Source organism: Protopterus annectens, chromosome 8.part1 (assembly GCF_019279795.1).
Source record: "Protopterus annectens isolate FY-2018-M chromosome 8.part1, PAN1.0, whole genome shotgun sequence".
Lineage (NCBI taxonomy): Eukaryota > Metazoa > Chordata > Ceratodontiformes > Protopteridae > Protopterus > Protopterus annectens.
In genome coordinates this window covers 363,892,660-363,909,459 of record NC_056742.1, presented here as the reverse complement: position 1 = coordinate 363,909,459, position 16,800 = coordinate 363,892,660, and positions in this window count along the sequence as shown.

Genomic DNA, 16,800 nt, shown 5'->3' with positions numbered 1-16,800 from the left:
TGAAGTTGTTGTCTTAGAAGACCCTTTTCCTGGTAGCAGTAACTTCAGCCAGGTGTGTGTCAGAGCTGCAGGCTTTATCCCTGGTTTCTCCATATATGTTTTTTTCATAAAGACAGGGTATCTCACAGAATAGATCCTGCTTTCCTGTCTAAGGTTGCATCAGAAAACAGTTTGAATCAGGTCTTTCACTTATATTTTTCCCCACTTGTTCAAACAAGGGAAATATTTGCTGCATTGTCTCTATGTTCATAAACAACTGAGATTTTATTTAGATAGAACCAAATCCTTCAGAAAGTTTAAATAATTGTTTGTCTCCTTTTCATAGGCCCCATTGGAAAAGCCAGTGTCTAAGTCCACTCTGAGATGTTCTTTGCATTTCATTTAGATATAGTTTGAAAGGAAAATGCTTTGTCTTATAAACTGAAGGGTCACTCTGCTAGGGCTATGGCTACTTCTGCTGCCTACCACTCAAGGGCTACTGTGGATGAATTTGTGCTGCTGCTTGGATTTGTACAAAAAACTTTGGGTCTCACTACAAGCTAGATATTCACTCGAGGATTAGAGCCTCCTTTGTTTCCACCATATTGCAGAATGTGCTCTCTTAAGACCTCCCTGCTTGGGGTACAACATGGCTGGGGATTCTGTCCCACAGATTGAACCAGGATGGAAAAGACATGTACTACTTTACTGCCTTACAGGTTCTGCATTCATGCCTCTACTTCACTTTCCTGTTCCTGAGTATGGTGACTCCGGACACCTGCACAAATGCATTTGTTTGTATTACGTTTAACGGGTGGTGATCTGTACTGGTGTCCTGGGACATGTAGCCTGTTAGCAGTCACAGTAGTGATGATGGTGATTTTGAATGTGTTGAGCTGGCAGTAGCAGGCCCCATGGAAGCCGCCCTTGCCATAACTGCTTTGTCATCTCAATGGGAAAAAGCAGGTACACCTGTAGGAGGGGACCTATTACAAGCAGTTAAGGGTATAGTCTTCATGGCACAATAGTGGTATGTATGTGTCTGAAGGAGATGATGCACAGAGGGGATGATGGAAACATACTGGCAACCTATGGACAGGACTACAGTGTCAGCCCAATGCAGAATTGGTCTCATAGATTGCCACAGGCCAGAGCTGGATGTTGCCTGCAGTACATCATTAAAGTGGCAATTAGTGCTACTGTAGCTCAGCATTTAGACACTGTCATGTTGAGCTTCCACATTGTAGGCTGTGGACACCTTTGTATGACAGGCCCCTAATGGAGCATGTGTGCAGTTGTACTGGAGGCTTGATAATGCCTCAGGTTATTGCCTGCTACCCTGGAGTAGCTGACATATTGTGTGAATGGCATAAACAGGCAGTGCCTTGAGCTACATGACTTCAGTTATGTGCAATGATGTAGATGCAGTCCACAGTTGTCCAGACACAGCAGTCTCAGAATTGTATCTCCTGAGAAGGACTGAATAGGTAGCCCCTCATGCATCTATTGTGGCAGCAATGTTCAAGTCAGAGACACAAGCAGCTACATCTCCTTCACATGCAGTGATGAAAACACCACGTGGGGCTTCACCCTCTTCCCAGATGGCAAAATGTGTTGCTATGCATGCATCTGTGGCAGCTCACACTTTGTGTGGTGATCATGTGTCACTGGCTCAGGCAGTACTAGTGCAATACTTGGATGTGGTAGGTTGAAAGCAACACAGTCTGAACCTTCTACCTCTGGTGTTGGCCAGTTTAGGGGTTGTGTCACAAGGGAGACTGTAAAGGCCTGATGTGTGAGACCATGTGATATATTGCTGTCTGCTCCATGTGCCTTTACCTTAGGAAGTGAAAACACAAATGCCTGATCCCCTACTAAAAATTCAACACTATACTGCATGCTGTCATTCATTTTATTTCTGTAAAAATAGTACTAATGACATTGGATAGGTGCCATTGTAATACATATGTAGCTACATGCCAGTACTAATCAAACTTACTTTCATCTGCAGGCCAGTGTGATGGCTGCATCCTACATCTGCTGTGCTTTTTTTTTTGCACTGTTGACCTTTGCTGTTTGTCAGTCATCAGCCTCCTTCAGAGCCAGTTGTCCCATTCATTCCCCAACGCTGGGGTCAAGGTCATCATTTAGACAGCCATCTGGAGTTGTTTGAGGTTTTCTCCTTTAGTTTCTCCCTGCCCCTAATGCAGATATCCTACGAGGTGTAGACAAGAAACATGTAATGGAGTGACAGTGGAAGGTCTCCTTTCAATTCCATGAGGGTGTTACCTCCAGGTATCCATGCCTCCCAAGGCATTAGAGGTGAGCTTCCTTGTCTTTACCTGGAAATTAGCACTGCTCACTGTGCCGCCAAGTGTGCACAACTTTTCCTCACCCTCTTATAGAGGCAAGTGGACCATTACCCTTTTCATCACCCCCTTCCCTGCCTGTTTCCTCAAGTTCTGTGGCCTCTAGTCAAACTTTTGTCAACTAGGGCAGAGTTGTAATCAATCCCTTGCTCTACGGAGCTAGGCCATCTGCTGTGCACATTATGTAATAACCGTGCCTTGTAGACTCATTATCACTATCATACCCAGGACATATTTCCAGGTTCAGCAGTATCATATCATGTAGAATATAGCAGACATTTGTAGTTGGGTTTTGGACTGTGCTATACAGCTGTCCAGATGGTGGAATTGCATCTTCAGATATTCAAAGATACATTTGACAATGTTCTGTCCAAGATAAAGTGCTCCATTGTAGGTATTCTGTTTTGGTGTTTGTGGTGGAACCATATGGGTGTCAACAGCCTTGACTCCAGCAGCAGTCTGATATCACCTAACATTAATATCTGGGACATGTGCCCCATCTTAGATGTGGTAGATAACAGTGGAATGCTAGACATTGGCTACATGATTGCTGTCTGGGTTGCGAGCTGACATTCATAATGGGATCTCTGTGGATACATACATATCTATCCAATACAGATTTCAAATTCAAGTATCTCAGCCCAGTAACAAATGTTAAGAAAATACAAGTAAAACATTAAACTAACTAAAAGCAAGATTGAAAAGATGTGTTTTGAGACCATTCTTAAAAGCAGCAAGAGTAGGTGAGTTATATAGCCATTTGGGAAGCAGGTTCCATTAAAAAAAAGAGCCCCGATAGTTAAAAGAGTGTAGATCAGTGGTATCAAGGTGGTAAGAAGCAACCTCAAGTAATCCCATGGACCTGGGACATAGTGCTGAACTTGTGAAATAAGGGTAAAGGCGATTGCTCAAATAGGGAGTGCCCAAATTATGAAGGGCAAAATAAACTAAAACCAAGATCTTAAAAATAATGTTGCCTGATAGATAACCAAGGGAGTTCATGTAGGACTTGGCAAATATGATGGTAATAAGGAACTCCAGTGAGAAGTCAGGCAGCAGAATTTTGAACAAGTTGAAGAAAAGACAACTCATTTTCAGGTAGGCCAATATATAAAGCATTATAGTAGTCCAACCATGCTGAAACAAAAGCATGGACTACAGCTAGGAAGGTCAGCAGGAGGAATAAGATGCTTGATGCAGCTGATGTTCTGGAGATGAAAACAAGAGGATTTGACAACAGCTGAAATTTGGTCCTTAACAGTTAATCTGGCATCAACGGTCACACCAAAATCAAGCACCTTGAACACAAAAGCAAGTTTGTGTCCCGATAAACTGGAAGGGAAGAGTCCCTCAAGGTGGCATGTACCATCAAAGACTCAGTCTTTGAGGTATTTAGCTTTATTGTAGTGCTGACTATCCAGCAATGGATGAGTTACATGTCATTTGAAAGAGAGGTTAGGGCTTGCATAGAATCATGAGGAAACTAGAGGTAAAGGTGGGTGTCATCAGTATAACAGTGATGCTGTAGACCTCTCAAACAGATAACATCTCGCAGCAGTAGTAAAAAGCAATAATGGACCAAGAATGGAACCTTGCAGTACCCCACAAGTGAGAGGGTAGGACGATGGGGAATTAACCCCAGAGACCACTCTATAAGTATGACCTATTAAATAGGTGGAAAACCAGGTAAGAACCATACCAGCACAACCACAGTAATGTTCCAGTATGTCCACAAAAATGGCATGGTCCTCCAAAGAAAATGCCAAAAAGAGATTAAGAAGGACTGAGGCAGAGTAGAAACACTGATCTCTCACAATGAGGGTATCATTAAACGCCCTGAGTGCAATCTCAGTACTATGCCAAGCCCTAAAACCCGAGTGAAATGGATCCATAACACCGAGAGAGCTCAGGTAATTCTCCAGTTGATAATGCACTACTTTCTTAAAAAACGTTCCTAGAACTGGAAGGTTTGAGATAGGATGGTAGTTACCAGGATTGTCAGAATCTAAATCAGCACTTTTTAAGACTGGGGTGACAAGAACATCCTTTAAAAATGGAAAAAAAAATCCAGAGGTGGTGGTGCTCTGCTAGATCAGTAGACCTATTGCCTCAAAGGAAGCCTTCACAAACCTTAAAGGGCAAAGGTCCAGAGAACAAGTAGTAGTAGTATGCATACTGGAGATAAGGGTGTACATTTCTTCAATGTCAGACATGGCAAATTTTTCCCAGATGTTTAGAAAATAAAATTCTTAATATTTCAACTCAAGGGAATGTGCCACATAGTGCAAGTACGAAGTTTCTAATGCAAGCAACCTTAGCTGAAAAATATTAAACTGCATATTCACATTCTCCAAAAGAAAGTGATATCCTTGTGTGCAAATGCCATGGGTTAGAATTAGAAAGTTGGCCCACAATCCAGAACAGGGCACTAGTGCAATCAGCAAACTTAGATATCTGTTTGAATATAAAAGCTGATTTTATCTGGTAGATTTTAGAATGATGATCTATCTGCTTATTGGTTGTCAAAGTTAATTTGTCTTTAGGTGAGCTGGAATGTAACCATTTGCATACCAATCTCTGTCCATGGCTCCTTAAAATTTGTAAAGAATGGCTAAACCATGGAGGGCAGCACAGTGGCACAGCCTCACAGCAAAAGCTTCCATGGTTCAATTTTTGGCTACAGTGCCTTGTGTGTGAAGTCTGCATGTCCTCCCTGTGTTAGAGTGGGTGTCCTCCGGGTGGTGCAGTTTCGTACCATGTTCCAAAGACATTTCAGTAGGTGGGTAGGACACACTAAATTGGCCATAGATGTGAGTGTGCATGCTAGTGTGTGGTGTTGAAGAACTACAGTGTCAGGTCTAGCTACCCGGCAATGTAAACCTTGGTTCTAGATATTTGTCACAATTGAAGTGACACCACAACCCTATGTGCAGAAGTGGGAAAAAGGGGTTGTGGATGGATAGATAGATAAATAGATAGATAGATAAGTAGATAGATATATAGATAGATAGATAGATAAATAGATAGATAGATAGATAGATAGATAGATAGATAGATAGATAGATAGATAGATAGATAGACAGATAGATAAGTAGATAGATAGATAGATAGATAGATAGATAGATAGATAGATAGATAGATAGATAGATAGATAGATAGATAGTTAAACCATGGGTCACATGGAACTAGGCTAACAAGACCCTTCTGGGCTGAGTAAGTACCGAGTAATAGGTACTAATGAGAGTGTCTAAGTCAGTAGAGGTACAGAAAGGAAAATAAGAAGCAACTGCAGTAAAACACTGAGGAGAAAGTGTGTAGCCTTCTACAATCCATGTAATAGGAATCGGTACCAGATCAAGAGTATGACCTGACTGATGGGTGGACACATTAACTTGTTGAGAAAATCCAAAGCCATTCACAATACATGAAAACTCATGAGCAAAGATGACAATAAATCATCTAACTTTTTTATTAAAATCACACACACTATTAGCCAACAAGGGTGGGCAAGAATATGGGCAAGAAGAAAAATCAGAGAATTCTTGTAAACCTGGTCTTGTGTTATCAGGAGGATGATAGAGAGATGGGCAGCCAGAAGAAGAGAAAATTCCAAAAGCATATTCAAAGGTAGAAAAGGAACTGGATTTAGTATTAGAAAATAAAAGTGAGAAGTGATACCAAGAATGGAAAGCTTAAGTGGGTAAATCCAAGCCAGGTAAAACAAAACACAAATGAAAAAAAAAAAAACAGCTCAAAAAATGCAAGATAATTTATTAAAAAATGTATACAATTAGCATAATTAGTAAAAAAAATCCTTTTGGTTAAGACTCCACTACCAGTATTTAACAATTAAAACACTTCAATATTTAACTATTGAAAATACTTCATTTAAAATGCTTCATCTTCAGTACAGTTTTTAATTGTTAAATATGAATTTTTTTTAATTGTTACATTTTTTTAATTACGTATTCAGTATTTAAGCTGTTTGGATTTACTCTTTGGAGAACAACCTGAGAAAGATGTTTGTGAAAAACAGAAAGCTTGTTGCATTCATTTTCAATATATCTTCATGTTTCTTTGAGTCATTTTTTTTTTCTTTCATTAGCAATGGATAATAGCCAGACCAGCCCTAATACCAGTGGGTCTAATAAAATGGAAAATAGAGTACCCAGTAGGAATACGTGCTGAAAGAATGGGACAACCATGTTTCAATAAATAGAGATGTTGGCATTGATAATCTCAAATAAAAACAGAATGAGCATTGCAATGTGAGACTTGAACATTCTTAGATTGTAGGAGACAAGAGCCAAGCTGCTAAAGTGTAGGAGTAGAAATTCCATGTAAAGTCGCATGTTATAAAAATTCTTCCTAATCAAATTACACCTAATAGGTACAGAAATTGTATGAGGTCTAGATAAATTGGATGGCTAAGAGGAAAATCATAATAACCACCCGGTGCCTTTTAATAATACCAGAAGTAGAGCAGCATTCAGTAGTGAAAGAAGACCATTTGGAAGTAATAAAATTCCAATAGCTCATCCCTAGAGTATGAAAAAGTCATGTTAAATCTTAAAAAACAGTAATGAGACCAGTATCATAATGTAGCTATAAACAAATAAGATATGTCAGATAAGTTATTTATTTATGTATTTATTTTACATTTGTTTACCCAAAAGGTAATAAGTTAAAATGATAAATACAAAAAAATTATTAAATGGACTTTAAATAAACCAAGTAAACAAATGTTACAGTAGTAGAAAAGCCAAGTAATGAACAGTGACTTTATAAAACAAATAATCAGCTATAAAAATTAAAAAAGGCATTTTCCATAAAATCATAATGATGTTTAACACCCCCAAAAAATCAGTAAGAGTAAGTCTGTTGTATAAAAATAAATAGTTTTTTGTAAGCTCAAACACTTTCATAAAGTAGTGTATTGTATTCTAGCTTCCAAAATAACATTTAAATTAACTAAAACCAAAAAGTCACATAAGCAAACAAGGTTCAAAGGAGACAGACAAATAACATTCTTCTTACTATTTCAGTTGGTTGTGTAAAAGCCATTCAGCAAGTATTCAGTGGACAATCAGTTTCAATTTACTAGTAAAATCAATTAAAAAATTAAATCCAGTCAGTCAAGACTCCTCAGTCCTTCCATAGCAAGGAGATTCCCAACAGCCAAGAAATGCCAGTGGCAGTCTAACAATGAAAACAGAGGCAAAAACCCCATGTCTCTCTAGGCTGCTTATACAAGCCTCAAACAGTCACTACAAAACTGCAGCAAGCTGTGACAACACAGGTTACAAACTCGGTTAAATCTAGAGCACAAGACTGCAAAAACCAGAGACACTGGTAGTAAAGAAACCCCCTCAGAGCCCAAAAGCTGATACCAATACACTGACAGCCAAACTGTCAGAGTAGTATGCATGCTGACTGAGATAAGCAGCCAATGTAGCTGGCTTCTGCATGACTATATGTGTAGCGTACAGCACACTAGGAATGCTTAAGTGACACTGAGTGGAAGCCTCACATAATTCTGGTCATTTGTGAATGTGTGGTATGGACTTTTATACACTGGTTTGCATCAGCTAACAGGAAGTCTATACATTTTCAGGGGATGCAGCTGGCAGAGTGCAGTGATATTTTTGTCGTACCCTGTGTTGATATTTGTAAAGTGCAAGTTGCCAGTATAGTCACATACAACCCTGTTTCCTAGATAATTGACATGCATCCTCTGCTTGCACCTTGCATGGACTCAGTCTGCGTAATTTGTTCAGCATTTTGACATCCGTACAAAACTTATCTATCTGCTTTTGCTTAGTGAAACCACAGTGCACCTTCTGTCATGTAATTTGATGGCCAAGAGCTTCTAGTGCTCTGGCAACTTCAGCTGCTATTATATGGGTGGTAATAAACAATAAGTTGTCCATAGTTTTTTGAGTTTCTAATACCATGACAGGAATGGACCCCATTCCTAAGTCAGGGTAAGATTAGACTTTATGAAGTCAGTATTATTTCAGTCTTTGATGTTAGCCAACCATGCTCTTTTCAGCACCAGCAATGTACCTGAAATTGCCTCCCCCTGCAGTTCATATGGGTTACATGTATTGATAGCATATTTAAGTATGATTGTAAATTATTTTTTATTAGTTGTTTTGCTTCTACTACTATTGGAACTGTCTAGGTATCTTTCACGCACATTGCTCTCATTTCTAAGAGCAAATCCTGGTATTTTATAACTTTGTGTGTGTTTCAGTCTCTCTCTCTCTGTCTCTCTCTTTCACTCTCTCACACTCTCTCTCTCTTTCTCGCTCTCACTCTCTCCATCCCCGTATATAAGACACAGTAGTTGCTGGGTGTAGCAATTTCGGTAATCAAAGCTACTTATTTCTTGGACTACTATATCCGGTTTCTTGCATCTATTTTTTGAACTGTTGATAATGATTGATCACGTGATAAAAACCTAATCATTCTCAATGCTTTGTGATTCATGTTTCCATCTCTCCTACTTCTATAGTGTAGTTTTTGTGCAATCCCCAGTGCAATAGTCCTGCCATATTGTATCTTTTATTGTACAGACCCTCAGATTTGAAGGTGTCAAACCCAACAATAAGATGTGCAACTGTTTCCAGTTCTGTTTTACAGAACTTACAGTTGTCTGTTTTGCCAAATTTTTTCAATGGACTTTGTAAACCAGTGTGAATATAGCCCACTCTCTTGGGCTGACATTATTAGTTTTTCATCTTTTGATTTCAATTTACCTCTTCTTAATGATTTGTGCATTAAATTCTGGTCAACATGAGATTGTTCCAGATGTTTTCTATACTAACCACTGTACTATAGAATTTTCCAGTTTTCTTTCCTTCTCTTCAGGTTTTTTTCTTCATATTTTTTTTTTGGTTTTTGGCAGTTTCAGGTACTCTCTAATATATGTCTTCTGGTTTGATTTATTTCCATTTTTCCATTTTTTATTTCAAAAGTGTTTTTGCAAAACTAATCAACATTGTCATCTTGGGCTTGTTTTCATGCTTTAGTTTAGAACTTTCACTACATTTGGGTCTAATGAGGTCAATAAATATGTATGCCATCCTACAACTGAAGATCTATGCATGTAGTCAATTTTAAGGAGGCCCAGAACTCCTCCTGAGTGAGGGATATGTAACCTTGGTATGCATGAAGCATTTTTCTTGTTTTTGTGTCCAATTGATTCCATAATTTTTTGGAGCCAGTCAGTCCCACCAAAGATGTAAGTTAAAACAGGAAGAACAACTTAATTTATAGCCTGGACTTTACTTTTTGATGACAATGCAGTTTTCAGTATTATCTCTCAAAGTCTTCTGAAGTATTCCTTAATGAGTTTATTCCAATTTGTTCATATTTTATTGCTGAGCCTTTATCTATTCCCAAATATTTACGCACTCCCTCTTACTCACATTCCTTTCCTAGGTTGATGTTTTCTTGGTGCTGCAGCTTTCTTTTTTTAAACATTGCTTTTATATATTTATCAAGCCGAGATACCATTCTTATATCATCTGAGAAAGTTTTAACCTTTTGTAGTTTGCTTTTAGCTCCTCATCAGATACTATATGATTTTAAGTCAGCCACAAAAATTAGACGAAGATGTTTTAAACAAGTGTCTGGAAGTTAAACCAATAGCATAAACTGCTAAGTATACAACTTAATGGGTTAAGGGCAAGACAAAACAGCATCAATGACAAAGAATCACCTTGAATTTCTGTCCTTGGGATAGTAGCTTTGCCTTTGTCATAAATTAGTTGCAAAGTGGATTCCCACTGTTTTGTAGACACTGCAGTGTAATTAATCAGTGTAGGTTGCATCTTATACAGCTTTAAGCATTCCATTATCCACAAATGTCGAATGCTGTCAATTTTTTTAATCTTTTTTTTTCTTTTTTGCACTCTATCCATGCCATACTTAGATTCTACCCCTTTTACAACTCTGTATTATAACCTTGTTTAATAACAAATTAGCCACTGTTCCATATGACTTTCTTTTATTACTTTTTGTTTTATTGCCATAATTTATTTTTTTCTTAATGGTTATAAACTCTGCTGCATCAATTCCAGGATAAAATTTGTATATATCAGAAGGCAAGTTTTAGTCTTTAGTTCTTAGGATGGCTTGTTGCTTATTCATAAGGAGTTGAATAATTTTTCCTGCTGTTAACCAGGTTGGGGTCTGTTTGGGTTGTGCATTTAAATAATTCTTACTCAGGGCTAAAACTTTCTGTAAATATGTCAGCACTTCTACCCAGAAATTAGGTACTGTAGCTGAGCCTAGAGTTTTTCATTTAGAAGCTTTTTATAATTTTGTATTACTTTTTCTGGCTGTTACTTCATCCTGTTTCATATCATTTGCATCAGAGCTCCTTTCTGTTTCTTTTAGTTTTCCTGTCTGTTCTGCATATTTGTTATGTTCAATATGGTTTTTAGGTCTTCATAAATACTTCTCCAAAATGTACATATTTGTTAGTTTTTGATGGCCCCTCTTCCTTTTGTGTTGTTTCCCAGTTCTCTATAAAACCTTTTTGGGTCATTTATGACTTGTTTATTTTGTACTTTTCCTTTACATTTATCAACATACCTTTAACGTTTTTTGCTTGTGCTGATAATTTCAGTTTATTATTGGAAATAGTGTATGATAAATCCTGGTCTCTTTTGATACAGTGCATTGCCTTTACAACATCTTAGTATTTTTTTATCTGTTACCTTTTTTAATCTTCTTACAATGATGTTGTCTTAATTGCTTTATACTTTTCTCTGTTCAGTGCTTCCATGGTGGCATTCTGCTTTATTTTCATCATATTGATCACTGCTGTAGTTGCCTTCCCTATATGGGTTATATCCTTCCAATGATATAACAGCCAGCTAGCTTCCAAAGCTTCAGAGCACCTTCCTTGTGCCCAAACTGTCAAGTCGCTCAACTTGAGCTTACTAAAAGACAAGTTTGAGAGAAAAGCCCTTCAGAGCCTTATGTACACTCCTCCGAGGCTTTCAAGAATTAATGGTCAGCTTTTGCTTTCCTTTGCTGGGTAGATGAGTTCCCTTTGGGGAAAAAAAATTCTATTTTCTTAATTTTGTTGATGTTGTATTACTTTTCTCTTCAGGAAAGTTATTCTAAAACTAGGAGTGTTGTGTTTTAACTTGTCTTCTGATACATACAAAGTATATCCTGGAATTGGTACAGCAGACTCTTCTCAAGACTGTAACATACTTTTAAATGGAGCACTTATTTTTTCTGTCAGTTTAAAAGTATTGTAAAGTAACTGAAAATATGTTTTCTGTGGAGAAATTGTATTTAATTTTCTTTTGAAGGGCTGGCATATTGTTTTAAAGTGCTTTTTACTGTGTTTTTATGTCAAAAAAGTAACTTTTGTGGACTAGTGTTTACTGGCAATTGCTGTGTGTCTTCCCCACAAAGGAGGCACCATTTCCAGCTTGACCATGAAACAGACTACTAGCCCCACAGTTGGTCCTTCCAGCAACAAAAAGAAAAAAGTTAAAGTAATACCCTTTGCTATCACAGCAGGCTAGCAGTTTGCCTCAGCTACAGGTGGGCGAATCTGCTGTGGCCATTTGTTGTACCTCATACCATTAATTTTTTGCCATGGATCCCTCTGGTATATTACCTACAGCCACTATGGACTGTGAGTTAGCCACATGGTCTATGTCTGTTGGGGTCCCCTCAATATGCAAGAGAAAGCCAGTCTTGTGGTCCTGGGAGGGGTACAGGGGAGGGTTTCTCTGTTGTTTAAGTCTCATGTGCCCATCCCTGTGGAAACAGCTGCTACCATTAGTAACATCACTGGCCCAATTTTTTCTGTAAAAAGGAAACAGAAAACCCAGCATCTATATACTACTCCTCACATTTCTTTAGATAGCAGGTTTAGCAGGTCAGGCTCAGGGTTTAATCCAGGGTATTAATCCTTCTTGTAAGGTAGTTTCTGGTGAAAGAAAAAGAGATTCCTCTTTTCCTGAAGAGATTCAAGATTCTGAATGAAGAGGAAGATGCAGGGATGGATACATTTTCCCCCTCAAATTTCTGATTTAGACTCAGAGGACAGCTCAGTGTCTGGTTCTCCCTGTGGAGGGTTCACTTCCTCTGAGACTATTGCTAGAATGTGCAGGTGTTTTCAATGGAAGGACACTGAGGTTTCTCAGTCCCTGAGAAAATACAGAGTTAAGGATGAGAACTTAAAAACTTGCTTGGAAAATAGTAGTTGTTGTTATGTATAACTTTGATGTATTAATCAGCCATGGACCTATGCAAATACTTAATTTGTTTGTTTTATAATTGATTTGTTTATTTATTGCTTTAAAATCAAATGAAAAATAAAAAAGAAAGTACTGAGTTGTCACAGAGGGATTTTCCTGAACCCACACCATTTCCTCCTGGTCTGTCTGCTTTTAGAGGATGTGTGCATTACTGCCGGCAATTTTAGTGCTAGCCAACTGCCCCTAAAAAAGGATGTATAAAGTTCCTCAGTATTTAAATCTTTACACACTATTCCCAAACCTGACCCAGCCACTGTAGCTTTAGTTGCTAGGCACTTAGTTAATTCCAGTCCTACTCTTTCTGATAAGGATGGGGAAATTATTGATAGGTATGGGAAAAAGTATATACTTATGCAACACTGATTTTCAGAATTTTGAATTGTCACTCTTGTATGTTAAAGTTTGTTTTGATGAATTGTGAAAGTATGAGGAATGCTTTATCTACAGTTGTTTCTTGTGAAGAAAAATCTGCTTTAAAATACTTTTTTAGTACTGCACAGGTCAATACTCATTGTTTGCAGTGTGTGTATGACTCTGTTGATACTTCTTCCAGGGCTGTGGCCACTGCAGCTGTTTTAAGGATGTTTGCATGGCTGCATTCTGAGAACCTCCCAGAAGATGTTAAAAATTAGATTTTAAATTCTGCCTTGGATAGAGATTTAGTGTTTGACACCCCTGCCACAAAGATGTTTAAAAAGTATGATAAAAGGGGAAAACTGATCCTGGAAATCACTAAGGTTTTTCATCCTTCCTTTTTCCAACTTGTCCAAGGGAATTTGTATCTCCTCATCCAGTTTTGGCAAAATAACAAAATAAACAGTCCCAACAAAATATAATTTGTAGCTTTTGACAGTTTTTGTTGTGGAAATATTTTGTTTCTTAATGTAAGTATCTTCTGTCTGGAAATGCTGGGCTTCTTGCTTAATAGTAACAATACATAATTCATGCCATATTATCAGTCCACTTTATCATCTTTATGCCCCTTTTTTGGCCTGACAGTTTTTTGTAGATTTTGTGGCATACCTTCTGTCTGGGGGGAGAGGGTTAACCTCCCACCCCCTGAGCCTCACCACAACCTGTCATATTTATGTAGAGGATTTGTACCTGGTAATGGCAGTCTCACAGGGATTTCCTGTCTGCCCAATTTGCTACCATGTTTCTGATCTGGGAAATGTTTGTTCTGACATATGTTAATGTCTGCTGCAATGTCCTGTGCCCGATGCCTTTTCTCAGAAAATCTATGTTGTGTAAATTTCATTTGAGACAAAACCATGTTTTCACTGTACGTTGTCAATACTAGTTTTCCAAACATTGGTGTCCTATCTGGACGCCAACAATCTGTCAAATGGCTCTCCTCATATTCTCCTTTCCTGCCTATCTCTACTGGGGTTCCACAAGGTTCCATATTAGGCCCCATTTTATTCAATATCTTCACTAATGACCTCTTCACCTCTTGCAATCATTTATCTCTCATTCAATACGCCGATGACTCCACTATTATTTCTACAGCCGACAACATCTCTGACCTACACACTCTAACCCAAAAAGCTCTACTCTCCACCGAACAATGGCTTCCAAAAAACTATCTAATCCTCAATCCCAAAAAAAACAAACTCTTGCTTTTCATCCCTCGTTCTCTTGCTCAGCATAGATCTTCCTTTGTCGTTAAGTCTTATAATAATACAGCCATCCATCCTGACACCCACTCTAAACTCTTAGGGGTTATCATTGACGATGAACTAAAATTCAATCAGCATATACAGCAATGCATAAAGAAATCCCATCAAAAACTTGGTCTCCTATATCGGAACAGAAAATACCTCACTCCTGAGGCTAGACTCACCCTTAGACAAGCACTTCTCCTCCCCTCTCTCCTCTATGCTGTGCCAGTTCTCACAAATATTCAAACTACTACCCTGAACAAACTTCAACAAACCTACCACAAAATAACCAGATTCATTACTAACTGCCCAAACAACACACAACCACTGTATTGCCTTAAAGTCTCTACAATGGCTGGAACTCCCACAATTACTTCATCTCTACCAATTTCACATGCTGCACTCTATGCTCTTTAAACCCTCCTGCTGTCCTTCCCTATCTCTCCTTGTTTCCATCTATACCCATTCTCGATCTCTCCACACCTCAAATCAGCAGTTGCTTGATGTCCACCACCCTAACAGGTCTGTTGGTAAGCAACTCTACAAGCACTCGGTGGCCCAAGCTTGGAATAAACTTCCCCTGGATATACGCTGTATCTCTCATACTCCACTATTTAAAAAAGAACTGAAGACACATTTACTCAATTCCAGAACCTGTCCCTGCTATGACCCTACTTAGGTTTCCCCTCCTCCCACACTCACATCTCTCTCATTACATCCTACTATTTTTATTTTACATTTGTTGACTGGGCTAGTCTAGCTGGATATATGTCCATTTTCAGTAGAGGCCCGGGGAGAAAAGCTCCAGTAATTAAACACATTATATGAAGATAGACAATACAAATAATAATGCGTAAAATGAGGGCTAATTAATACACATATTACATATAAAGACATGGAAAATACAAAGTAAAATAGGCAAAATGTGTTAAGAAAGAAAACATCAATTTTTTTTTTTTTTGAGTATTACATCAGACTGTGTGCATGTCATTAAGGGAGAGCTAACAAGGCTATAAGGAGCAGAGATTGTAGGAATTTAGGAGGTAGAGAGGACAGGGAGGTAAAAAAGGAAGTTAATCTGGGTTGGTGCAAGAGCAAAGCCAGTGATTATTGAGATGAGTTTTCAGCTGCTTTTTGAAAAGTGGAAGGGAGGACAAAGACATGATTACAGAGGGTAATTTGTTCCACATTTTGCCAACTGAGTTGGAAAAAAGACAATCTCCTGCAAAGTTATTGGGTTTGGTTGTATTAATCATTAGTTTGTTGGAAGAACGTAGATGTTTCAGGTTATTGTAAGGTGAAATGAGGCTAGAGAGTACAGGTGTTTTAGTTGGTTGGTAAAGAATTTTGTGAGCTATTAAGAGCTGCTGAAGTGTGAGTTGGTTCTGAAGTTCCAACCAGCCTAGTTTTCTTAGGTTCAGGCAGTGATGGGTTTTAAATGGGGATCCAGTTGCAAATCGATGGTAGGAATATTATGGTAGGAAGTTCCTAGTTTCTTAAGGTTGTTTTTGGAGAGATTAGTGTATATGGGGGAGGCATATAGTAGTGTAGAGATAAGGTGTGATCTGTCTAAGGTGGGCCTTGCTTCAGGTGAAAGGAAGGGTTTGATTCTATAAAGGGATCCGATTTTTTTATTAACTAATTTTATTGTGCTATTGATGTGAGTTTCAAAGCTGAGATTGTTGTCAATGGTTATGCCTAATAGTTTAGTTGTTGTTTCAGGAGAGATGAGAGTGCAATCAATGGAAGAGAGAGTAAAGTTTAGTGGGGCAGATCTACGAGTAGGTGAGAACAAGAGTAATTTAGTTTTCTTGGGGTTAAGGAGTAGACAACGATCAGAGAACCATTGTTCAACAGTGTTAAAAGCCTTTTTAGTGATAGAGTGCAGTTCAGTTTGTGATTTAGCGGTACAGATGATAGTAGAATCATCTGCATATTGTATACAGGTGGTATATGGGATAGCTAATTGGAGGTCATTAATAAAGACGGAAAATAGAAGGGGGCCCAAGATAGAGCCTTGAGGTACACCTAGAGATGTAGGGAGTAGATTGGATAGTGCATTTTTCCAGAGAACTGCCTGTTGGCGGTTTTCTAGGTAAGATGTAAACCAAGTTAAGGAAGGGGGATCAAGTGAGAAAGATTTTAGTATGTGCAGAAGAAGTTTATGGTTTACCATGTCGAAGGCTTTAGATAAGTCAACAAAGATAGAGAATGATAGGTTGTTATTGTTACGGTTATAGTTGATAGAGTTGGTAAAGGAGAGTAGGGCTGTGGTAGTACTGTGGGAAGGTCTAAATCCATGTTGACAGTTTGCAAGTAGGTTGTTATGCAGAAGGTGGCTTAGAATTTGCTTATGGATACATTTTTCTGTGATTTTAGCTATAGGTGATAGGAGTGCTATGGGACGAAAGTTAGAGAAGTCATTTGATTTACCTCCTTTGTGATGTGGGATGATGTGTGATATCTTCCATATAGAGGGGAAAATACCTTCCTTTA